Here is a 24919-nt window from a genome sequence, read left to right as displayed (position 1 = left end):
TAAAGAACACAGGGTGTCTGCAGCCAGGTGGATCTGCGCTGGCAAACAAAACACTGCCATGTGGTAAAGTGCTTGGGATGACCCATGTGTTCCCCCCTGGGTCTCTGGGATGGGGAGGCCACCAGGACAGGGCCTCCAGATGTCACTGTGTGAACTGAACCACAAGCGGGTTTGGAGATGCTCCGTTAAGAGCAGGGCACAGGGGCAGGGGCCGTGTGGGGGCAGGAAGGGGACCTGGGGGCGGGGCAGCACCGCCACAGCTGGACCAGGACACACGGACCCAATGAGGGTCAGACAGGTGAAAGGGACACCCGGCCTCAGTGTTTTTATGTATTTCTGAATGTTGTGCATTGAATTTTAGACAATTTGCACTGCTTATAAACATATCTAGTATGATGAGCCCCCAAATGCCGTCCCCTATCCATCCAGGGTTCTGCGCCGACCACACAGGTCCGCGGCAAGAAGTGTGTCACAGCAAACCCCAGACCTGGGGTCGAATTTATCTATAGCTCATTTGTGTGGCCTTGCACCCTGCTGTCCTTGCCATCTGGGAGCATCCTATGGGAGCCTGGGCAGTGAGGGAGCCATGGGAGCCTGACGTCCAAGAGGGGAGGGCTCTGAGGGGCCTCAGGAGTAGACACTCTCCATCAGGCAATGGCTCTTGCAGGAAGTGGGCTACTGCCAGGGCACGAACCAGATCGTGGCCATCCTGCTGATATTCCTGACTGAGGAGGATGTCTTCTGGGCGCTGGCCCAGCTGATGACCTACGGGAAGCACACCATGCAAGTTAGGGGCTGGATGGGCCGCTGGTCCGGACTACAGCTCAGAAGAGCCTCCTTGCAGGGCCACTCCAGCCATGGGGCAGTAGGGGACCCCCACTCAGCCTGCCTCCCCACTGGCATGGGCTCCGCTTCCCCAGGTGGCCTTTGGTTTCCTGGAGCAACGACCACCTGCACCACCATTTGCAGGCTAGTCTTGCACTCCTGCTGCTCCCTCAGCCCTGTCTTTGGTTGCCTTCTTGCTCCCAGGCCCCCCTTCAGCCCACAGACGACCAAACCCAAGTGCAGCATCTCCCCGCTCCCAGGAGACCCCATCAGGACTCCAAAGCCCCAGAGATGACCATGCCCACCCATTAGTCTCCCTGTGGCCTATACTCCCGGCCCCCTGGTGCTGGGGACCCCAGACTCCTCCCCATGCTGACCACCACAAACAGGCATCCCCAGGGCTCCCTCCATCGGGCAGTTTCCTCCTAAGGATCTCCCCGACAGGGCCGCCCCTACATGTGGCTCCCAGCTTGAGAGGCATCGAGGAAGGAGAGGCCGCCGGCACTCAGCTGGGACCCACTGTCAGACACATGAATATGGCCCAGTTGGACCTTCAACCTGAGCTGACCCTCCAACAGAAATTCACTGCACGAACAAGACCAGGGTTGACCAGGAGATACCAACTATCCACCTAATGCCAGCACCTACAGTGATAAAGATTGTGGATTCAAGCCAGTTAGGTGTTAGGATGGCACAGCCCAAAGTCACATAGCTGCACAGTGAGAGATACACACACACTCCAAAATGAACAAAAATCGGAATCCCCCGCGATGTTGTCAAAGGGCAGCAGAATGGTTACATACTCGATGCTCAGGTCACTGGGGAGAATAGATTGAAGATCCTACAAATTATGACTGCACAGTGGTGTGGGAGGCATGGAGATATGTCTGCTGGGTTCTGATAGTGAGCAAGGAACGGTAGGAAACATCTTAGAGAGGGTGGACTCCCTCTTAGCAAAGGACACCAGATCCCTTCAAAGACGATACATGGTGAAATCTGTCCTCCTCTCTTTCTATTTTTGGTTTTCCCACTATTTGGTTCTTCATAATTCTATTTCAGCCTCCACCCTTCATCCAAGCCAATGACCATACAGGCTTTTTTAGGACATTGGGTCCCACAAGGAGGCACATCTTTCCCTACCAGGTTCAGAAATGATTATTGCCCAGGTTTGTGCTGATCCACCTAACTCGTGCCTTCACAGCTCTTCTCTCCTTGCAGAAGGAGAGGAAACACAGGTCTTACAATGAAAGAAGCCACTCCCACTCGGGTGGGACTGTCACTTGTGGGGAACGTCATCTGGGCAAAGTAGTGAAAGCAGGAGTACGTAAGAATAGGTTGTAGGTTATCCATAGTCTGGTTCGAGTATTTCCTGATGCAAGCACTTACCTTCTATATCATGTTTTATATCTTCATCTATTTATTATTTTTAAATATTTTATTTTTATGTAGTCTCTATACACAACATGAAGTTTAAACACACAATGCTGAGATCACATCCACCGACCAAGGCAGCCAGGCACCCCAGTGCCATGTTTTATATCGCTTTGCTTGCTTGCCTATCTCTGCATCCTCTGGAACCTTGAGTCCATTACGGGGGAGCTTTAGCTACCTCCAAATCCCGGAACCTCCTGCTACACGTCAATCCTAGTATGATGTGTGCCATTGAATAGCATTTTAATTTATTGATTTTTTTATTGGTGTTCAATTTGACAATATATATAATAACACCCAGTGCTCATCCCATCAAGTGCCCCCCTCAGTGTCCGTCACCCAGTCACCCCCAGCCCCCGCCCACCTCCCTTTCTACCACCCGTGGTTCGTTTCCCATAGTTAGGAGTCTCTCATGTTCTGTCTCCCTTTCTGGTATTCCCCACTCATTTTTTTCCCTTTCCCCTTTATTCCCTTTCTCTATTTTTTTATATTCCCCAAATGAATGAGACCCTACTGGCACAAAAACAGACCCATAAATCAGTGGAATAGAATAGAGAATCCAGGAGTGGACCCTCAACTTTATGGTCAACTAATATTCGGCAAGGAAAGACTATCCACTGGAAAAAAGACAGTCTCTTCAATAAATGGTGCTGGGAAAATTGGACATCTACATGCAGAAGAATGAAACAGGACCACTCTCTTACACCATACACAAAGATAAACTCAAAATGGATGAAAGATCTAAACGTGAGACAAGATTCCATCTAATTCCTAGAGGAGAACCCAGGCAACACCCTTTTTGAACTTGGCCAGAGTAACTTCTTGCAAGATACATCCATGAAGGCAAGAGAAACAAAAGCAAAAATGAACTATTGGGACTTCATCAAGATAAGAAGCTTCTGCACAGCAAAGGATACAGTCAACAAAACTAAAAGACAACCTACAGAATGGGAGAAGATATTTGCAAATGAAGTATCAGATAAAGGGCTACTTTCCAAGATCTTTAAAGAACTTATTCAACTCAACAGCAAAGAAACAAACAATCCAATCATGAAATGGGCAAAAGACATGAACAAAAATCTCACAGAGGAAGACATAGACATGGCCAACACGCACATGAGAAAATGCTCTACATCACTTGCCATCAGGGAAATACAAATCAAAACCACAATGAGATACCATCTCACATCAGTGAGAATGGGGAACATTAACAAGGCAGGAAACCACAAATGTTGGAGAGGATGCGGAGAAAAGGGTACCCTCTTGCACTGTTGGTGGGAATATGAAATGGTGCAGCCACTCTGGAAAATTGTGAGGAGGTTCCTCAAAGATTTAAAAATAGATCTGCCCCACGACCCAGCAATTGCACTGCTGGGGATTTACCCCAAAGATACAGATGCAATGAAACACTGGGACACCTGCACCCCGATATTTCTAGCAGCAATGTCCACAATAGCCAAACTGTGGAAGGAGTCTTGGTGTCCATCAAAAGATGAATGGATAAAGAAAATGTGGTTTATGTATACAATGGAATATTACTCAGCCATTAGAAACAACAAATACCCACCATTTGCTTCGACATGGATGGAACTGGAGGGTATTATGCTGAGTGAAATAAGTCAATCAGAGAAGGACAAACATTATATGGTCTCATTCCTTTGGAGAATGTAAATAACAGTGAAAGGGAATAGAGGGGAAGGGAGAAGAAATGGGTAGGAAATATCAGAAAGGGAGACAGAACATGGAAGACTCCTAACTCTGAGAAACGAACTAGGGGTGGTTGAAGGGGAGGAGGACGGGGATGGGGGTTAGTGGTGGCAGGCACTGAGGAGGGCACTTGACGGGATGAGCACTGGTGTTATTCTGTATGTTGGCAAATTGAACGGCAATAAAAAATAAATTTATTATTAAAAAATAAATATTTGGGGGAGGAGCAAGATGGCGGAGGAGTAGGGTCTCCAAATCACCTGTCTCCACCAAACTACCTAGAAAACCTTCAAATTATCCTGAAAATCTATGAATTCGGCCTGAGATTCAAAGAGAGACCAGCTGGAATGCTACAGTGAGAAGAGTTCGCGCATCTATCAAGGTAGGAAGACGGGGAAAAAGAAATAAAGGAACAAAGGCCTCCAAGGGGGAGGGGCCCGCGAGGAGCCGGGCTGAGGCCGGGGCGAGTGTCCCCAGGACAGGAGAGCCCCGTCCCGGAGGAGCAGGAGCTGCACCGACCTTCCCGGCGGAAAGGGGCTCGCGGGGAGTTGGAGCAGGACCAGGAGGGCGAGGAGGCCCTCGGGCTCCCGGGGACAGTAACAGACACCTGCGCCCCAGGAGAGTGCGCCGAGCTCCCCAAGGGCTGCAGCGCGCACGGCGGGACCCGGCGGGACCCGGAGCAGCTGAAGGGGCTCGGGGGCGGCTCCGCGGAGGGGGCTGCGCGGCCCCGGGAGCAGCTCGGAGGGGCTCGGGCAGAGGAAGAGGCTCCGTGCGGAGGGGGCTGCGCGGTTCCAGGAGCAGCTCGGAGGGGCTCGGGCGGCGGCTCCGCGGAGGGGGCTGCGCGGCCCGGGAGCGCGAATCCACCAGCGCAGGCTCCGGAGCACAGGGCGCCGGGACACAGCCCAGGATCCCTCCTCCCCCGGGACAGGCAGAGGCCGGGAGGGCCCAGGACAGCAAGGACGCTCCTGCCCCAGCTGAGCAGAGCAGCGGCCCCGCCCCGGAGCCTCCAGGCCCTGCAGACGGAGTTCCTGCCGGAGCTGAATCCAGGTTTCCAGAGCTGCCCCGCCACTGGGGCTGTTCCTCCTGCGGCCTCACGGGGTAAACAACCCCCACCGAGCCCTGCACCAGGCAGGGGCACAGCAGCTCCCCCAACTGCTAACACCTGAAAATCAGCACAACAGGCCCCTCCCCCAGAACACCAGCTAGACGGACAACTTCCAGGAGAAGCCAAGGGACTTAAAGAACACAGAATCAGAAGATACTCCCCGGTGGTTCTTTTTTTGTTTGTTTGTTTTTGTTTTTGTTTTTGTTTTGTTTTGCTTTTTGATTTGTTTCCTTCCCCCACCCCCTTTTTTTCTCCTTTCTTTTTCTTTCTCTTTTTCTTCTTTTTTTTTTTCGTTTTTTTTTTCTTTTTCTTCCCTTTTTTTTTCTCTTTCTCTTTTCTTTCCTTCTTTCTCTCCTCTCTTTTTCTCTTTTTCCCAATACAACTTGCTTTTGGCCACTCTGCACTGAGCAAAATGACTAGAAGGAAAACCTCACCTCAAAAGAAAGAATCAGAAACAGTCCTCTCTCCCACAGAGTTACAAAATCTGGATTACAATTCAATGTCAGAAAGCCAATTCAGAAGCACTATTATACAGCTACTGGTGGCTCTAGAAAAAAGTATAAAGGACTCAAGAGACTTCATGACTGCAGAATTTAGAGCTAATCAGGCAGAAATTAAAAACCAATTGAATGAGATGCAATCCAAACTAGAAGTCCTAACGACGAGGGTTAACGAGGTGGAAGAACGAGTGAGTGACCTAGAAGACAAGTTGACAGCAAAGAGGGAAACTGAGGAAAAAAGAGACAAACAATTAAAAGACCATGAAGATAGATTAAGGGAAATAAACGACAGCCTGAGGAAGAAAAACCTACGTTTAATTGGGGTTCCCGAGGGCGCCGAAAGGGACAGAGGGCCAGAATATGTATTTGAACAAATTCTAGCTGAAAACTTTCCTAATCTGGGAAGGGAAACAGGCATTCAGATCCAGGAAATAGAGAGATCCCCCCCTAAAATCAATAAAAACCGTTCAACACCTCGACATTTAATTGTGAAGCTTGCAAATTCCAAAGATAAGGAGAAGATCCTTAAAGCAGCAAGAGACAAGAAATCCCTGACTTTTATGGGGAGGAGTATTAGGGTAACAGCAGACCTCTCCACAGAGACCTGGCAGGCCAGAAAGGGCTGGCAGGATATATTCAGGGTCCTAAATGAGAAGAACATGCAACCAAGAATACTTTATCCAGCAAGGCTCTCATTCAAAATGGAAGGAGAGATAAAGAGCTTCCAAGACAGGCAGCAACTAAAAGAATATGTGACCTCCAAACCAGCTCTGCAAGAAATTTTAAGGGGGCCTCTTAAAATTCCCCTTTAAGAAGAAGTTCAGTGGAACAGTCCACAAAAACAAAGACTGAATAGATATCATGATGACACTAAACTCCTATCTCTCAATAGTAACTCTGAATGTGAACGGGCTTAATGACCCCATCAAAAGGCGCAGGGTTTCAGACTGGATAAAAAAGCAGGACCCATCTATTTGCTGTCTACAAGAGACTCATTTTAGACAGAAGGACACCTACAGCCTGAAAATAAAAGGTTGGAGAACCATTTACCATTCAAATGGTCCTCAAAAGAAAGCAGGGGTAGCCATCCTTATATCAGATAAACTAAAATTTACCCCAAAGACTGTAGTGAGAGATGAAGAGGGACACTATATCATACTTAAAGGATCTATTCAACAAGAGGACTCAACAATCCTCAATATATATGCTCCGAATGTGGGAGCTGCCAAATATATAAATCAATTATTAACCAAAGTGAAGAAATACTTAGATAATAATACACTTATACTTGGTGACTTCAATCTAGCTCTTTCTATACTCGATAGGTCTTCTAAGCAAAACATCTCCAAAGAAACGAGAGCTTTAAATGATACACTGGACCAGATGGATTTCACAGATATCTACAGAACTTTACATCCAAACTCAACTGAATACACATTCTTCTCAAGCGCACATGGAACTTTCTCCAGAATAGACCACATATTGGGTCACAAATCGGGTCTGAACCGATACCAAAAGATTGGGATTGTCCCCTGCATATTCTCGGACCATAATGCCTTGAAATTAGAACTAAATCACAACAAGAAGTTTGGAAGGACCTCAAACACATGGAGGTTAAGGACCATCCTGCTAAAAGATAAAAGGGTCAACCAGGAAATTAAGGAAGAATTAAAAAGATTCATGGAAACTAATGAGAATGAAGATACAACCGTTCAAAATCTTTGGGATGCAGCAAAAGCAGTCCTAAGGGGGAAATACATCGCAATACAAGCATCCATTCAAAAACTGGAAAGAACTCAAATACAAAAGCTAACCTTACACATAAAGGAGCTAGAGAAAAAACAGCAAATAGATCCTACACCCAAGAGAAGAAGGGAGCTAATAAAGATTCGAGCAGAACTCAACGAAATCGAGACCAGAAGAACTGTGGAACAGATCAACAGAACCAGGAGTTGGTTCTTTGAAAGAATTAATAAGATAGATAAACCATTAGCCAGCCTTATTAAAAAGAAGAGAGAGAAGACTCAAATTAATAAAATCATGAATGAGAAAGGAGAGATCACTACCAACACCAAGGAAATACAAACGATTTTAAAAACATATTATGAACAGCTATACGCCAATAAATTAGGCAATCTAGAAGAAATGGACGCATTCCTGGAAAGCCACAAACTACCAAAACTGGAACAGGAAGAAATAGAAAACCTGAACAGGCCAATAACCAGGGAGGAAATTGAAGCAGTCATCAAAAACCTCCCAAGACACAAGAGTCCAGGGCCAGATGGCTTCCCAGGAGAATTTTATCAAACGTTTAAAGAAGAAATCATACCTATTCTCCTAAAGCTGTTTGGAAAGATAGAAAGAGATGGAGTACTTCCAAATTCGTTCTATGAAGCCAGCATCACCTTAATTCCAAAGCCAGACAAAGACCCCGCCAAAAAGGAGAATTACAGACCAATATCCCTGATGAACATGGATGCAAAAATTCTCAACAAGATACTGGCCAATAGGATCCAACAGTACATTAAGAAAATTATTCACCATGACCAAGTAGGATTTATCCCTGGGACACAAGGCTGGTTCAACACCCGTAAAACAATCAATGTGATTCATCATATCAGCAAGAGAAAAACCAAGAACCATATGATCCTCTCATTGGATGCAGAGAAAGCATTTGACAAAATACAGCATCCATTCCTGATCAAAACTCTTCAGAGTGTAGGGATAGAGGGAACATTCCTCGACATCTTAAAAGCCATCTATGAAAAGCCCACAGCAAATATCATTCTCAATGGGGAAGCACTGGGAGCCTTTCCCCTAAGATCAGGAACAAGACAGGCATGTCCACTCTCACCACTGCTATTCAACATAGTACTGGAAGTCCTAGCCTCAGCAATCAGACAACAAAAAGACATTAAAGGCATTCAAATTGGCAAAGAAGAAGTCAAACTCTCCCTCTTCGCCGATGACATGATACTCTACATAGAAAACCCAAAAGTCTCCACCCCAAGATTGCTAGAACTCATACAGCAATTCGGTAGCGTGGCAGGATACAAAATCAATGCCCAGAAGTCAGTGGCATTTCTATACACTAACAATGAGACTGAAGAAAGAGAAATTAAGGAGTCAATCCCATTTACAATTGCACCCAAAAGCATAAGATACCTAGGAATAAACCTCACCAAAGATGTAAAGGATCTATACCCTCAAAACTATAGAACACTTCTGAAAGAAATTGAGGAAGACACAAAGAGATGGAAAAATATTCCATGCTCATGGATTGCAAGAATTAATATTGTGAAAATGTCAATGTTACCCAGGGCAATATACACGTTTAATGCAATCCCTATCAAAATACCATGGACTTTCTTCAGAGAGTTAGAACAAATTATTTTAAGATTTGTGTGGAATCAGAAAAGACCCCGAATAGCCAGGGGAATTTTAAAAAAGAAAACCATATCTGGGGGCATCACAATGCCAGATTTCAGGTTGTACTACAAAGCTGTGGTCATCAAGACAGTGTGGTACTGGCACAAAAACAGACACATAGATCAGTGGAACAGAATAGAGAATCCAGAAGTGGACCCTGAACTTTATGGGCAACTAATATTCGATAAAGGAGGAAAGACTATCCATTGGAAGAAAGACAGTCTCTTCAATAAATGGTGCTGGGAAAATTGGACATCCACATGCAGAAGAATGAAACTAGACCACTCTCTTTCACCATACACAAAGATAAACTCAAAATGGATGAAAGATCTAAATGTGAGACAAGATTCCATCAAAATCCTAGAGAAGAACACAGGCAACACCCTTTTTGAACTCGGCCATAGTAACTTCTTGCAAGATACATCCACGAAGGTAAAAGAAACAAAAGCAAAAATGAACTATTGGGACTTCATCAAGATAAGAAGCTTTTGCACAGCAAAGGATACAGTCAACAAAACTCAAAGACAACCTACAGAATGGGAGAAGATATTTGCAAATGACATATCAGATAAAGGGCTAGTTTCCAAGATCTATAAAGAACTTATTAAACTCAACACCAAAGAAACAAACAATCCAATCATGAAATGGGCAAAAGACATGAACAGAAATCTCACAGAAGAAGACATAGACATGGCCAATATGCACATGAGAAAATGCTCTGCATCACTTGCCATCAGGGAAATACAAATCAAAACCACAATGAGATACCACCTCACACCAGTGAGAATGGGGAAAATTAACAAGGCAAGAAACAACAAATGTTGGAGAGGATGTGGAGAAAAGGGAACCCTCTTACACTGTTGGTGGGAATGTGAACTGGTGCAGCCACTGTGGAAAACTGTGTGGAGGTTCCTCAAACAGTTAAAAATATACCTGCCCTACGACCCAGCAATTGCACTGTTGGGGATTTACCCCAAAGATACAAATGCAATGAAACGCTGGGACACCTGCACCCCGATGTTTCTAGCAGCAATGGCCACGATAGCCAAACTGTGGAAGGAGCCTCGGTGTCCAACGAAAGATGAATGGATAAAGAAGATGTGGTTTATGTATACAATGGAATATTACTCAGCTATTAGAAATGACAAATACCCACCATTTGCTTCAACGTGGATGGAACTGGAGGGTATTATGCTGAGTGAAGTAAGTCAGTCGGAGAAGGACAAACATTATATGTTCTCATTCATTTGGGGAATATAAATAATAGTGAAAGGGAAAATAAGGGAAGGGAGAAGAAATGTGTGGGAAATATCAGAAAGGGAGACAGAACATAAAGACTGCTAACTCTGGGAAACGAACTAGGGGTGGTGGAAGGGGAGGAGGGCGGGGGGTGGGAGTGAATGGGTGACGGGCACTGGGTGTTATTCTGTATGTTAGTAAATTGAACACCAATAAAAAAAAATAATAATAAAAAAAAAAAAAAAAAGAAGACTTAAGAGACAAATCAGCCAATCTCAACAAATGGACCTTATTTGAATTTATTTAAATCATGTAAAAATTTTATTCATGAGATGATTGGAAGTTTGAACACCAACTGGTATTTCATAATAATAATGAATCTTTGTTAATTTTTAGGTGTTATTATGGTATTAAAGTTATCTGTTTTAAATAAAAAAAAAAAATAAAATAAAAAATAAAAAATAAATATTTAAGGAAAAAAATTCTGGAAAGACCACAAATATGTGGAGATTAAATAATATCCTAATAGAGAGTGAATGAGGCTACCAGGAAATTAAAGGAGAAATTTTAAAAAATGTTTGGAAGCAAATGAAAATGAAAACATATTTGTTCAAACCTCTGGGATGCATCAAAGGCAGTCCTAAGAAGGAATTACATAGCAATAAAGGCCTACCTCAAGACATAAGAAAAGTCTCAAATACACAACCTCATCCTATAAATAAAGGAGCTAGAAAAGGACAAGCTAACAAAGCATAAAGCCTGCAGGAGAAGAGAAATAATAAAGTTGAGAGCACAAATACACAATTAGAAACAACAAAACAGTAGAATGGAAAAACGAAACGAAGAGCTAGTACTTCAAACTAAGTAATAAAATGGATCAAGCCTGAGCCAGACTTATCAACAAAAAGATAAAGGTCCTAAATAAATAAAATCCCAAATGCGAGAGGGGATAGCTACACCACAAAGGAAAACAATTAAAAGAGAATACGATGAAAAACTATAAGCCAACACACTGGGAGACCTGAAAGCCATGGACAAATCCATAGAATGTACAAACTACCAAAACTTAAATAGGAAGAAATAGAAATGTGAACAGACCCATAACTAGCAAAGACATTGGATCAGCAAGGCACCTGGGTGGCTTAGTGGGTGAGCATCTGCCTTTGGCTCAGGTCATGATCCCGGGATCCTGGATCAAGTCCCACATCAGGTTCTCCCGCAGGAGCCTGCTTCTGCATGTACCTCTGCCTCCCTCTCTGTGTTTCTCATGAATAAATAAATGAAATCTTTTAATGCAATCCCTATCAACATAGCAATAGCATTTTTTTTTCACAGAGCTGGAACAAAAAATCCTAAAATTTGTATAGAACCACAAAAGGTTGAAAAAAGCCAAAGCGGTGTTAGAAAAGAAAACCAAAGCTGGGCCATCACAATTTTAGACTTCAAAAAAAATGTTTAGACTTCAAGTTATATACAGAGCTCTAATGATCAAAAAAGTATGGTGCAGGCACAAGAAGATGACACGCAGATCAATAGAACAGAATGGAAAACCGAAACACGATACAAACCTGTAACTCTATGCTCAATTAATCTTCAACAAAGCAGGAAAGAATATGCATTGGCAGAAAGACAGTCTCTTCAACAAGGAGTGTTGGGAAACCTAGACAGCCACATGCAGAAAACTGAAATTGGATCACTTTCGTACACCGTATGCCAAAAATAAATTCAAAATGGATTAAAGACCTAAATGTGAGATTTGAAACCATAAAAAGAAGAAATGATAGGCAGTAATGTGTTTAACATTGGCCATTGGATCTTTCTAGATATGCCTCTGAGGCAAGGGAAACAAAAGCAAAAATAAACTATTGGGTCTTCATCAAGTCGAAACGGTTCTGTACAACGAAGGAAACAACCAAAGCTACAAGGCAACATACAAAATGAGAAAAGATATTTGTAAACGACATATCCACTAAAGACTTAGTATCCAAAACATATAAAGCAAATATAAATCTCAGCATCCTAAACGCAAGTGACCGAATTAAAAATGGGCAGAAGACACGAAACGACATGTTCTCTAAAAGACATCCAGATGGCCACCAGACACAGGAAAAGACACTCAACATCACCCATCATCAGGGAAATGCAAATCAAAACCACAATGAGATATCACCTGACTCTTGTTATAATGGGTAAAATTAACAGCACAAGAAAGAACAGGTATTGGTGAGGATGGGGAGAAAGGAGAACCCTTTTACTTGCTGGTAGGAATTCAAACAGGTGCAGCCTGTTGCATACTGTGGAAAACAGTATGGGGATTCCTCTAGAAGTTAAAAATAGAACTACCCTACGATTCAGACATTGCACAACTAGGTATTTAACCATAGGATACAAAAGTACAGATTCGAATGGGGACATGCAGCCCAATGTTTACAGCAGCATTATCAACAAGAGCTAGCCAAATTATGAACACAGCCCAGGTGTCCATCGACAGGTGAATGGGCAGAAAAGATGTGGTCAATATACACACTGCGGTATCACTCAGTCATCAGAAAGGATGAAATGAAGCCATTTACAATGATGTGGAAAAAGCGACTAAAATTATGCTAACTGAAATAAGTCAGAGAAAGACAAATACCATACAACTGCATTCATATGTGGATTTTAAGAAACAAAACAAACTGGCAAAGGGGAGGGATGAGAGAAGCAAACCAAGAAACACATTCTTAACCACAGAGGAGAAACTAATAAATACCAGAGGAAGGTTAGCGGGGGATGGGGAAATGGGGGATGGGATGACGGAGGGCACCGGAGATGAGTACCAGGCATTGTATCCAAGGGTTGAATCACTCTCTTGTACACCTCAAAGTAATATTATGCTGTGTTAACAAACAGGAAAACCCAACAGAGCATATTTAGAGCCATATATCCCCTCCTTATCTCAGCTCAGGAGATGCCGGCCAGGTCATCTGGGGAGGCCTCTGAATGGATGGATGCCAAGGACAAACCCTAAAGAAAAACTTTAACCCATTGAAGATACTAGGAGTTCCAGTGCCAGACACATGCCCCATGCCCAGATCCAATCTCTACCTGTGTACAGACACGAATCCTACCCTAACCTTAATTCTAATTTTCACCTAGCCTAACACTGGACTTATCACTAACTGAAAACAAAACACCAATCACTAGCCCCGAATCCATACACCTAATCATGACTCCAACCATAACCCTAACCCCAACCCTAATCCTAACCCCTATCCCCTAACCCTAAACACTGAAACGCAACCCTAACCCTTAACCCTAGCCCTACCTGTCTTGTAACCCTACCCGAAATCCGGAACCTAACCCAAACACTAGCCTAAGCCCCTAACGCAAACCCCTAACCTTAACCCTGCCCAAATGCCCCTCACCATAATCCTAACCATTAAACCTTAACCCCACTCCTAAACTCATACCCTACCCCAACCCAAACCTCTAACCTTAACCCCTATCCCAAATGTAACACTAGCTCTAAACTAACACCTAACTCCTAAACCAACCCCAACCCTAAACCTAACGCTAACCCTAAACACTAACCCTAACCCTCACCTTAACCCTACCATTATCCTAACCCCTACCCCTAACTCTAACATTAACTCTAACTTATCCCTTACCTTGTGATTTTGAAGAGTCCCTGCTGATGTCGGCATGGACCCGACCAATGCCTCCAGAAGCCTCCACAGCGGGTCCTGAAATGCCAATTTCTGTAGGCTTGTCAGGCCCTACATCAGCCCCCATACTCAGGACCCCAGGGCCTGCAGATGCCGGGGCTGCTGTCACAGTGGCCGCGGCCCCACATGCTCCCCAAGCCTCCCCAGCGCGGGGGCTCCTGTTCCTGCAGGTGGACAAGGGCCCCTGCATCTGCCAGCCCCCTGGGGCAGCGCCTGCGCTCGGGCGCCCCCTGCAGGTGGTCAGGCACCGCAGGAGTCCTGCAGGAGCGGGGTCCTCACTGCCAGGGCCCCACCTGCCTCCTTCCAAGCTCCAGCTGAGTCCTAGAAGCTTCGCAATGGTTCACTGACATGTGCTACAATATCTGGGCTCCTCCCGAAATACTTAAGGAACAAGGAATTGGAACCCATAGGATATGAAATGAAATATGTGGCAAAACTTTTACAACTTCCACCCAAAGTCACTCAACATTGTATGTAAACTTAAAACCACAGCTGTCAAACATCAAAAAGATAGCATAAAAGAAAATCTACGTGACCTTGAGTTTGGTGGTGCATTTTAACACACAACACCAAACATGATCCAGAAAAGAAAAAAACATAATGTGAACTTTACAAATTTAAAACTGCTACTCTGTGAAAGGCATTGCCCAGGGAACCTAGGGACCTCTCACAAACTGAATATTTGTTCAAATATTTGAAAATATTTGTTCAAAACACACATCTCATATTAAAATTCTTAATTTTTTCAATCTACACAAAACGAACTTCATAACAGTGAGAACACAGATAATTTAATTAACAATGGGTGAATATCTGAGTAGGCACCTGGACAAAGATGATAGGCAGATAATAAGCAAGCCTGCTATGTTCTACATCCTCTAGCATTAGGAAGTTCCCAATGTGAACAACAGTGAGATGGTGCTACACACCTTTTAGAAATGCTATATTTCTATTTTTTATTTTTATTCTTTTATATCTTTTCTTTTTCTATTATAAATTTATTTTTTACTGGTGATCAATTTACTAACATACAGAATGACACCCAGTGCTCATCCCATCAAGTGCCCCCCTCAGTGCCCATCAGCCAGTCACCCCCAGCCCCCACCACCTCCCCTTCCACCACCCCTGGTTCGTTTCCCAGAGTTAGGAGTCTTTCATGTTCTGTCTCCCTTTCTGATATTTCCCACTCCTTTTTTCTCCTTTCCCCTTTATTCCCTTTCACTATTTTTTATATTCTCCAAATAAATGAGACCATATAATGTTTGTCCTCCAATTGACTTATTTTTTCAATTTTACTTATTTGACAGAGAGTGAGCAAGCAAGTAGGGGTAGAGGTAGGCAGAGGGAGACAGAAGCAGGCTCCCCCAGAGCAGGGAGCCCTATGGTGGCTCCATCCCAGGACCCAGGGATCATGACCTGAGCCAAAGGTAGGCACTTAAGCAACTGAGCCACCCAAGCATCGCAGCAGCTGAGCCACCCAGGGGCCCCTAGAAATGCTAAACTCCCAAAAGCGAGGATACTAGTTGCTGGAGGTTGGCATATGACGGAACGCTCCTTCATGCTGCGAATAAAAATATGGTTGCTTTGGAAGATAGTTTAACAACTTTTTCCGAGGCTAAATGAATCTCACCTGAAGTTCTGGCAGGCACACTTCTAGTATCTAGACAACTGCCTGGAAAAAACAGTTTCCACACAGTTTTTCTAGAATCTTACAATCACTCCTGAGAAAGAGTTTAGCAGTTTTGTCCAAAAAATATTTTGCATACAATTAACACATAATTCAGCAGTAGCACTCCTGGGAAATTATTCCAGAGAAATGAAAATTTTAAAAAAAAAGCATTTACACAGCTATTACACATGTGAAGGCACCTCTGCAGAGATGATAAAGATTTCTCAAATGTCTTCAATGTTGATTTTTAAAAGATTTGAGAGAGCGTGCAGTGGGAGGGGCAGAGGGTAAGGGAGACTCTGAAGCAGATTCCCCCCGCCGCCGGGGCCGAGCCCCACCTGAGGCTCCACACCACAACCTCAGTTCCTGAACTGAGCCAAAATCAAGAGTAGATGTTGAGCTGACTGAACCACCCAGAGCCTCTCAAATGTTCTTAAGTGCAAAATCCATGCTGTGAACCCTTGGGGATGGAAGGACAGCTGGGACACCCAGTCTACCTAGAAGGGTGGGAGGCCTGGAGGGACTGAGGAGAGGAACTAAGGATGTGGGAGGGTGCCTGCAACCCCTTCCCATCTGGCATGAGACAGGACCTCCCAGAGCACCCTTGGCCTTCAGGGTGCCAGGCTATGTGCTGATTGGACCCCCGACCTACAGTGATGACACGGGATCCCATTATGGGCAGAACTGTGGTGCCCCAGGGTTCCACTGCTGCCTGGCACTACTCTGCGACCCCAGGCAGTTGGAGGCACCCGTGCTCCGGATTTGCTCACAGCACCCAAACTATTCCACTCTCCCTAGTACACCAGTGTATAAAGCGTAGGTGCTCACACAGCGACAGGTCACAGCTGAGTGGCAGCTGCTCCCTGCACACTTCGGGTCACTGTGGTGCCTGTGGGTCCCAGCACAGGATGCCAGGGGTGCTGGCATCCTGGGTTGGGGTTAGAATGCACCAAACCCTGTGTGATGCCCAGGAGGCATCTCCTGCAGCCCTTCCACAGCTCCACGGGATCAGAGCTGCCTCCCTCCTACCCCAGGCCAGGGAAGGAGGCTGCGGTCAGGGCTAGGGCAGCTCATTTGGGACCCTTACTACTTTGTAAGCCCTATTCTGTGCAGGGGAGACCCAAGCCATGACATTTCCAGCCAGTCCTAGGTACATGGACCCCGACATGTGATGACCAATCCCGCCACCCTGTGGTCCGGGGTGGGCGATCAGGGCTCTCTGGGTCCTTCTGGTCCATGAGCAGGCTTGCTCTTCACAAACTAGAACATGGAGGCCCTCGTGATCCCCCCCGCAGATCCTCCCTCAGGCTATTTACAAAACACTGTATACAGGGCGTGTAGTTTGTTCACACTTTTGCTGGCATAAGTTGTTAATTTTGATTAAGTACAGTTGATTGCTTTTTCCCTTTGGTTGTTGTGCTTGTCGAATCTAAAAGAAACCTCATCTACCCCAAGCCCGCAGGAACACTCACCTGAAGCCATCCATAGCCATCTTCGCGTCATCCCTGAGTTGGGACACGTCACCCCAAGTATCAGGTCAGCAGTTTCCCTAGCCTCCTGGGCTCCCTTGTGCTCCTGGTAAGGGATTGGGAGAGCTCTGTCCTCTGAGCGTGATGGCATGTCCTGGGACAGTGGTTGGGAAGGTGGATGGTAGGTGGGCGAGCTACAGACAGTCAGTGCCCATGAGTGATCCTCTAGCCCAGCATGTCCCCTGGGAGCTATGGTGTTGTCTCCACACTCCAGTCAGACAGATGGGGACCTGCTAACAGGGAGCACACAAACGCTTGTGTTCTCTGAAGGTTTTCATACGGTGTCATCCTTGGATGTGTTTGGTTTGTAGCACCAGGCAAGAGGACCTAGAGACCCTGCTAGCCTTGGAAAGGGCTGATATCATAGCCGAATACCATCAGCTGAGGCCCAGACAAGTACCATAGATGCTAGAGAACCCACTAGAGGTGGGGACCCTTCCTGCAAGGGCAGGTGAATCCCAGGAATGGATCAGAGGCAAGCATGACAGGTCAGTCCATTGAAGAACCATAGTCACTAGGAACATATGAGATGCTGGGGACGGACTCAGGCATCAGCAAGTGAGGGTCCATCCTGGATCCTAGACATCGGTAGCCGATGAATCCAGGTGTGGATCACAGTCACCAGTTCCCCATGAGGCCCAGGTGGTTGTATACTTAGGTATGTGGCAGCGGGTATGGTCCAAATGGTATCAAAAGCAGTAACAGCAATGGTATGTACTGTGTGAGGATCATAGCAGAGTCCAGGCAATGAGAACCAAGTGGGTGTTGTTGCCAGTAGGAGCAGGTAAGGCCAGGTGGGGATCAAGTCCTCAGGTGCTCCAGATGTCCTGATGTATAGCCAGCCAATGGAGGTGAGACCCAATCAGGGATCTGAATCTAAGCTGAGAAGTGAGGGCCCAGGCAGAGATGAAAATCAGAGGAGCAGAGCCTGATGGCCCGGGGCATCAGAACCAGGTGAGGCCCAGGAGGGGATCAGAGCCAAGGATGAGCCTGGTCAGCCCAGACAAGGACCATAGTCACTAGGAACATGTGAGGCCCTGGGGACTGACCAGGGCATCAGTAGAAGTGAGGGTCTATCTTGGCTCCTAGTGATTGGTAGCAATGAGCCCAGGTGTGGACCACGGTCACCAGGTCTAGGTGATACTCATGTGGGGATCAGGTGATCTGGGTCACCAGATCAGGTCAGGCTCAGGTGGGGATCATCTCTGTTAAAGCAGATAAGGCTGTCAGGCTGCTCCCATTGGGCAAACAGGCCCTTCTTCTCATGCTCGGAGAATCTGAGAGGGTCCTGATCTCCCTCAGGATTCCGGGGAGAGGAGATATTCTGTTCCCTCCTTTCCCCATGTCCCTGGCACAGATCAGTCCCCACCATGTGTTCCGCTCTGTATCAGGCATTCCAAGTAGGGTCCCCAAGAGATCCTTGGGATGATGCTGACCTGTCACCGTGAAATGTCATGGACAGTCAGAGCTTTCTGCCCCCCTTCATCCATCTCAGGTAGGGGTTTGCATTTGTAGGAATGCCTCTCTGGAGGCTGGCACATCCCCCCTGGTCAGGACCTCATCCCCTGGAGCCCTCTGAACACCATGACTTCACTGGGCTGGAGCTGAGTGACCCGGGAGGCAAACGCGGGGTGTGGGTTGGAAGGGAGCTGGGCCTGGGGGCTGGCCCCTGGGCACTCAGAGAAGTGGTCTCCATACCTGCTGTGGGGAGGGCCAGGTGTGTGTCTCCTGAATTGGGTTGGGGGGTGTCCTGTCCTTCAGCAAGGACTCCAGAGGTGAGGAGCTCTGGGACGATAGCCTGCTTTCTATAGGAGGATGGTCTGATCTGGAGCGAATTGGAGGGGTGCTCCTCACTCACACCCCCAGGCCAGGGCTCCGACAGTCCTGAAGGTTTCTTTGGGGCTGCAGGTAGTTGCTGGGGACAAAGCAAGGTCAGGGAGGGAGTTTGGGCAGCAGAGGAAGGGGTTGACCAAATTGAGCAGGAAGAGGGAAGAGGAGGAGGAGGAGGAGGCCACCATGGGTTGAAAACAAGGGAGGGAGAAGAGCCCAGTGGCCTTGGCCGGAGGGGAGGAGGCTGCTGGGTCGACGGCACCACAGCAACCTCATGAATGCTGGAGACTCCATTTTGGGGCCAACGGGGCTGCCCCTGGTCCTCTCAGCCCTGCTCTCTGCCCAGTGGCTGCTTGGAGGGGTCAGGCATGTGTCGTGCTCAGCGGCTCTGACAAGACAAGAGGTACAATGAATGGGGACAGTAGTGGAGGTGACAGTAAGAGGGTTGGATTCAGGGGACAGCAAGGAAGACACCCAGGGTGCAGGGGGAGGCGGGCTGGAACCCGGGTAGTCAGTCCCTGGGAAGGCAGGGGCCTCTGCCGAACAGTCAAGTGGGCACCTAGGCCACGCTGACAGCTCTCAGGCTGGTCCATCTCAGTGACAGGGCACCTCCTGGGGGCTCCGAAGGGGTCCCACCTAGCCTACCACCAGCAACAACCCTTCTCGGAACCCCCAGAACCCTGTCCCAGACCGACCACAGGCAGCGTGCAGCCCCTGCCTTCCCTAGTGGACCCTCACCTCCGAGTGCTGTGGGCTCATATGTTGGGGACTCTGGGGCCAAGCCTGGAGCTCAGGGATCTGTGCCTCTGCCTTCCCGGAAGAAGGACCTGCCCGGCCCCAGGCCCCGAGGCCAAGGTGGGAGCCAGTCCTGGGCACTGGGCAGGATTGGGAGTGGGCGTGGGGCCAGCTGTCCACAGACCCCGTCCTGCAGGACATCCCCAGGGGTGTCTCCCCAAACGCCCTGTCCCAGCGCTGCTCAGGCTGCGAGGAACGCACTGCAGACCCCGAGCCACGGTCAGCGGGAAGGTCTCTGTGCCTTCCTGGGTCACTCCTCTGAGTCCCCGCAGGGTGACTGGATGAAGCAATATACGCCCATCTCCCAGGGCTAGAGGCTCATCTGCTGCCCCTGTATGTCCTTTTCCAGAAACAACGCCAGCAAACCTGGCGAGCCACCAAGTGGCTAACCATGCTCAGGAAATGGGGCCAGTACCAGCAAGCAAGAAGGTGGGGGCACTGCGTGTCCCCCAAGGGCACTCTGTCTTTAGGAAGCTGGGGGCCGCCCAGAGCCACCTCCTGCCCTGTCCATGGGAGATTTCCCTGTCTGGGAAGAGTCTGCTGCCAGAGGCAAAGCCTCCACAGGCCCAAGGTTTGCGGTGAGGGTAGCGTCAGTTCAAGGCCACGAAACCCTGCTACTTGTGGAGGACGCGCCCAGCTCTAGGGAGGCTCAGCCTCTCTGGAGACAACGAGCAGCTGAAACCACAATCTTCTCGATGCCTCCCTTTCTCTGAGCTCCAAGGTGCCGCCCTGGGCCCAACTCCCCGACACTGCCTTCCCTTCTGCTGCTGTGTAGTCAAGTTTTCAAGGGGGTCCCGCCCTAGCTGCATGTACAGGTGTGGTTGCGTTTGCTGGAGATCGAGAATGTTAAATCTCCAGGGACCGAGACTCAGCAGACGGCCTGCCCCACTTTACCCACTGTACTCCACGTCCTGAGGTCTGCTCCCAGCTGCCCTCAACACCTCTGTCCCCATCTACTCTTGGGTGTGAATGTGTGGAAAACCACATCCTTTGCCTCAGAGGCTGGCCTCACTGCTACCTGGTTGGACTACAGGCACATCTGTGCTGGGCCGAGGGCAAGGCGTGGGCAGCCAGTCATTCACATGGAGAACAGCTACGTAGCATCTGACCTCCCTCCCCTCCTGGCTGGAGGAAAAGAGGAGCTCAGGCTAGCACCTCGAGGTTCTCCTCTGACCCCTGACGAGACGCGTCAGAGGACCCCTGAGGAGTGCCACCTGAAGCAACCTCCACAGGCTCTTGCACCAACCGAGAGTCTTTCAGAGACTCTTCCTATATCTCCCTGAAGGCTACCTTACACCTCCCATCCCAGCAAGCGCTTTGTGCAGAACTAAGGCAGAAGAGCCGCACACAGCTGGGTTCCCTGACACCTCTCCCTCACCTGGATTAGGGCCAGGATTTAGGTTATCCGCACAAGGTGTGTGGCTCCTCGGCAGGATCCGTTGTAGCCCCACGGTCCAGATGCCCAGGGCACCATCACATCTGTCTCCAAACACAGGACAGGACAGCAAGCCCACACCCAGTAATGGCATCTCGTGGACCTACTCAATGGATAATAGGGCTGAGCTCTTGAAGCCCTGACACTTTGGCTTCTCTGTAGAGCGGGCAACTTGGACGTATTCCCACTCTGGTCCGGTCACCATATGTACAAGCATGTGTGTTAACCACCCATTGAGTTTGGAAATTCTTCCTTTGGACGGGTTCTCACTGGCATGGTCAACACTATGCCCCTGGTGCCTCTGCTCCACACTCCGTGGTTAACCCCCCAAGAAGTTCACATCTCTCCGGCAAAATCTAGGGGCTACCGTCCCTTCCACAGCGAACAACGCCCATGACACAAGGTAAAAAACTTGCCTGAATTCTGGCTTCTGGAATGCCTGTTCTTATGGCCAGGAAACCGCTCCTCCTCAAAGGCTTGAAGGAAGATACTGGTTTGGGATGCAGAAATGGATGTTCGTTTCCTCTGCATTCCTTCGGGACTCGACCTAAAGAGAAAACAGCATTGGAGAGGAGGGCTTGGACGCCAGTAGCACAGCCAGTGCGGAGATAGAACTGTGTGTCAGGGTGTGTGTGGTGGTGTGTGAGTGCATGCGACTGTGTGTGTGTGTGTGTGAGAGAGAGAGAGAGAGAGAGAGAGAACTTTTCTCTATGTTCTCTGTCTTCATAGCCTCCCTTCCCTGAGACCAAGAGCTAGAGCCTGAACCCACCCCTGGAGCCAGCCTTTGGATAACAATGGTGAGTTGATGGAAGAAGAGGCCATCTTCCTGGCTACCAGGTTCAGGACAGGAAGACGCAGATCCTTCCTGGCCCAGAAACAGCCTGCCTGCTGCCTGCCCAACAATGGCAGGTGGGGTGTCGCCATCCTCGATCACAGGGTGGCTGGAGCCTGAGAGCAGAGATGATGCCCTTCCTGAGGCTTTTGCTACTCCTCGGTAAGCACACAGAGACACATTCCTGTGTCAAGGAGTGGCTCAGGAGGGGACCCTTCTTGGATGCTGGGGAGTCACCTGGAGGCTCTTCCTGTCCACGCAGTGGCCTTTCTCCTTGGCGGATTGTGGAGCCCAGTCAGCGGCTCTGCCTTCGCTGTCTCGTTCGCTGGTTTTGGCACCAGACCTAAGGGGCAAAAGAAGAAGCAACGGTCAGGTAACACGCGAAGGCAGCTTATCCCACACATGGCAGGGACTCGAGGACCCAAGACCAACTAACACCCCACTGAAAGCCAGAGCTGGCTTGTTGCCTACACTGTTACATGTATTTGCATGGCCCTTTGGTGTACAAGGAAGAAGGCGTTGGTCTCCCCTGAGGAGCATGAACTGTAGGTAAACACACAATGGATGGTGTTGGTAGAACAGTCATTTCTTCTTTGGTCATCTGCATGGACAGATGATGGGGTTCCTGCTGCAGTCCCCTGTTGGGAGCTGAGGAGACGTTGACTGACCCAAGAAGACACTGGAAATGGGTGTCATTCTCGTCACAATTGGACCCTTGTGCAGGCTTCCTCTCTGCTGGTGGCAAAAGACAAAATGGTCGTCATGGATTGGCACCTATTCCTCTCTATGTGTCTCTTCCCCTCCCGTGTAGGAGGACTCACGGTGTTTCATGTGGTAAAAGCGATTGGCCATGGCACAGGATCTCTGGGGACAGTCAGCCCATGGGCATGAACCCGTCATCAGGCCTCAGGCCTTGGACCCCAGTGTTCCCTCATCCAGTGAACGAAGGTCTCAGAAGGACCTCCAAGGGCAAGGGCTCCTAGAGCCCGCACATCCCCATGCCATAGGTTCTCAGCTCCCCAGCTGAGCACGCAGAAGGACAGGCAATGGCCTAGCCCCATGTGTTTGCATGCCTCCTCCCCCAGAGACTATGAGAAAAGCACTGGGTCTGCCTAGCTGGATTCTAGATTCGGGGATGGTCAGCTCTCGGGCCAGGTGTTCTCTGGCAGCGATGCCAGGGTAAGGGTCTCCTGGAAGAATGCCTGCAGGGCCCCCATCTGCCTCACCATCAATACGAGCCTCGTTTGTCGGGGTCCTCATGGGAGTGGGACTGTGTGGGGAAGAGGGCAGCCACAGGAGGAAGGCATTCAGAGGAGCATTGACCAGCAATGTGCTCTCAGCACTCCCCTTTCTGGGATGTCGAAAACATCCCCGTCCAGGAATGACCTCCCCTTTGCCACTTATGGTCCCACCTAAGCCTGAGGGGGCTGTTCCACAGGACATAGGCAGTTCCCCATCTGCCCTTGGGAATGGGTGTTCGTCAGGGATCTAGGGAAAGGGCAGCCTTGAGCTACCTATGTGATTCCAGGCCAAGGCTTGGAGAAGACCCTGAGTGGAGATACTGGTGGGGGTCAGGGTCGAGGAGGGGGCGGGGGAAGGGTGAAAAGCCCATTGGGAAAACCAAAGAGGACCACATGTCCACGAGGAAACCTGAAGGGAATATGTGAAAACCCATGCCCATAGTGGGTCCATTGACGTGAAAGTTCTACAGTCGTCAACCCATCAAAGGAAGTGATCCACCTTGACTTGCTCTCTGTGCCCCGAGATCCAGCTGGCGGCCTTACAGAAGGGGGACTCTTGCTGGGAATCTCGGCCCAGTCCAGGGTTTCCCTCCTCCCACAGCCCTATGCAAGCCCCACTCCTGCCCCTTCACCCAGACACCAGGGGAGCCCAGCTGTCCCATGAGCGTCCCACCCATTAAGGCAGTCACTTCTCCTTTCCTGAAGCCCGGTATGTCCTCTGAGCCCTTGGGGCATCTCGGCAGGTGCGGATCCTGTGATGGTCACTCACAGCCAGGGGTGCTCCTGGAAGCCATGCTGCAGGCGGCCCTCGGCTTGAGTGGCGCCGGCAGGTCAACTGGACAGGACCCAGCACGCGGGACGTACTCCGGCCTGGGAGGGCCCAACCCAGGATGGCCCACCCCTTGGTCTTCCCTCAGCTCCCTGGGTGGCCCCACCCCCAGTGGGGCTGACCATCGGTGGACAAGGGAGGTCTCCCTGGACCGGACCTTGGGACCACCAGAAGCAACAGTTGGAGCTGGGCCTGTGTCTGATGGGCCTGCACCCTTCCCTTAGATGACCAGCGCCTTCCTGGCACCCACAAGCCTCTCGGGATCTCAGACCTGAAATAGAACCGTGCCCTGGAGCCCCTGTGCACCGTGTCTTTGGCCGGACTCCTTCGTGGCCCTCGTACAGCCGCTCAGGATTCTGGACCGATGTTGTGGAACTCTGGCCACCTCTGGCCTCCCAGCACGAGCCTCCTGCTTCACCTTCCTAGAAAGTCATTTTAATTTTTTTCTTTATTTTTATAATTGTTTTAATTAAAGTTGTGTGGTTTATTTCTTTTCACTCTGGTCATTTTTCATTGGGAGTGTTCTGCTGTGTTTCTTTACGTGTATTTGTTGCAATGACTTTGTAATTTGGAGATTTTATATATTTCCAAAATATATGTATGAACACATAATATAAGGATGTGGGGTTTTTTTTATAGTGTGTACTTTGAGGTCTCTTTGGGTTTTGAACCCTTAGCCTGCCAATCTGGATCGGTCAGCCTCTCAGTTTGGTCTGGAGGCAGCCTCTGGATCTGGGGAAGCAGTTTCCAATGACACCTGGGCAGCTCCTGTGAAGCCCCACTTGACAGCCAGGCAGGAGCTGGGAATCAGACCCC

The 24919-nt window shown here is 48.6% G+C and overlaps 1 long non-coding RNA gene across 2 annotated transcripts; it reads left to right on the top strand.

Annotated features, from left to right (window-relative positions):
* The first annotated feature begins 4 nt into the window (after positions 1 to 4).
* On the top strand, positions 5 to 24590 carry LOC144302424 (uncharacterized). Of its 2 annotated transcripts, XR_013369280.1 has the most exons (4): positions 5 to 63; positions 17068 to 17148; positions 17453 to 17629; positions 21931 to 24590. It is a non-coding gene; the product is annotated as an uncharacterized LOC144302424 (long non-coding RNA). The 2 variants fall into 2 exon arrangements; XR_013369281.1 differs by lacking the exon at positions 17453 to 17629.
* The last annotated feature ends 329 nt before the right edge of the window (positions 24591 to 24919 follow it).

This window comes from Canis aureus, chromosome 31 (genome assembly GCF_053574225.1).
Source record: "Canis aureus isolate CA01 chromosome 31, VMU_Caureus_v.1.0, whole genome shotgun sequence".
Taxonomy (NCBI): Eukaryota; Metazoa; Chordata; class Mammalia; order Carnivora; family Canidae; genus Canis; species Canis aureus.
This window is presented reverse-complemented; position numbering and strand designations above follow the sequence as displayed.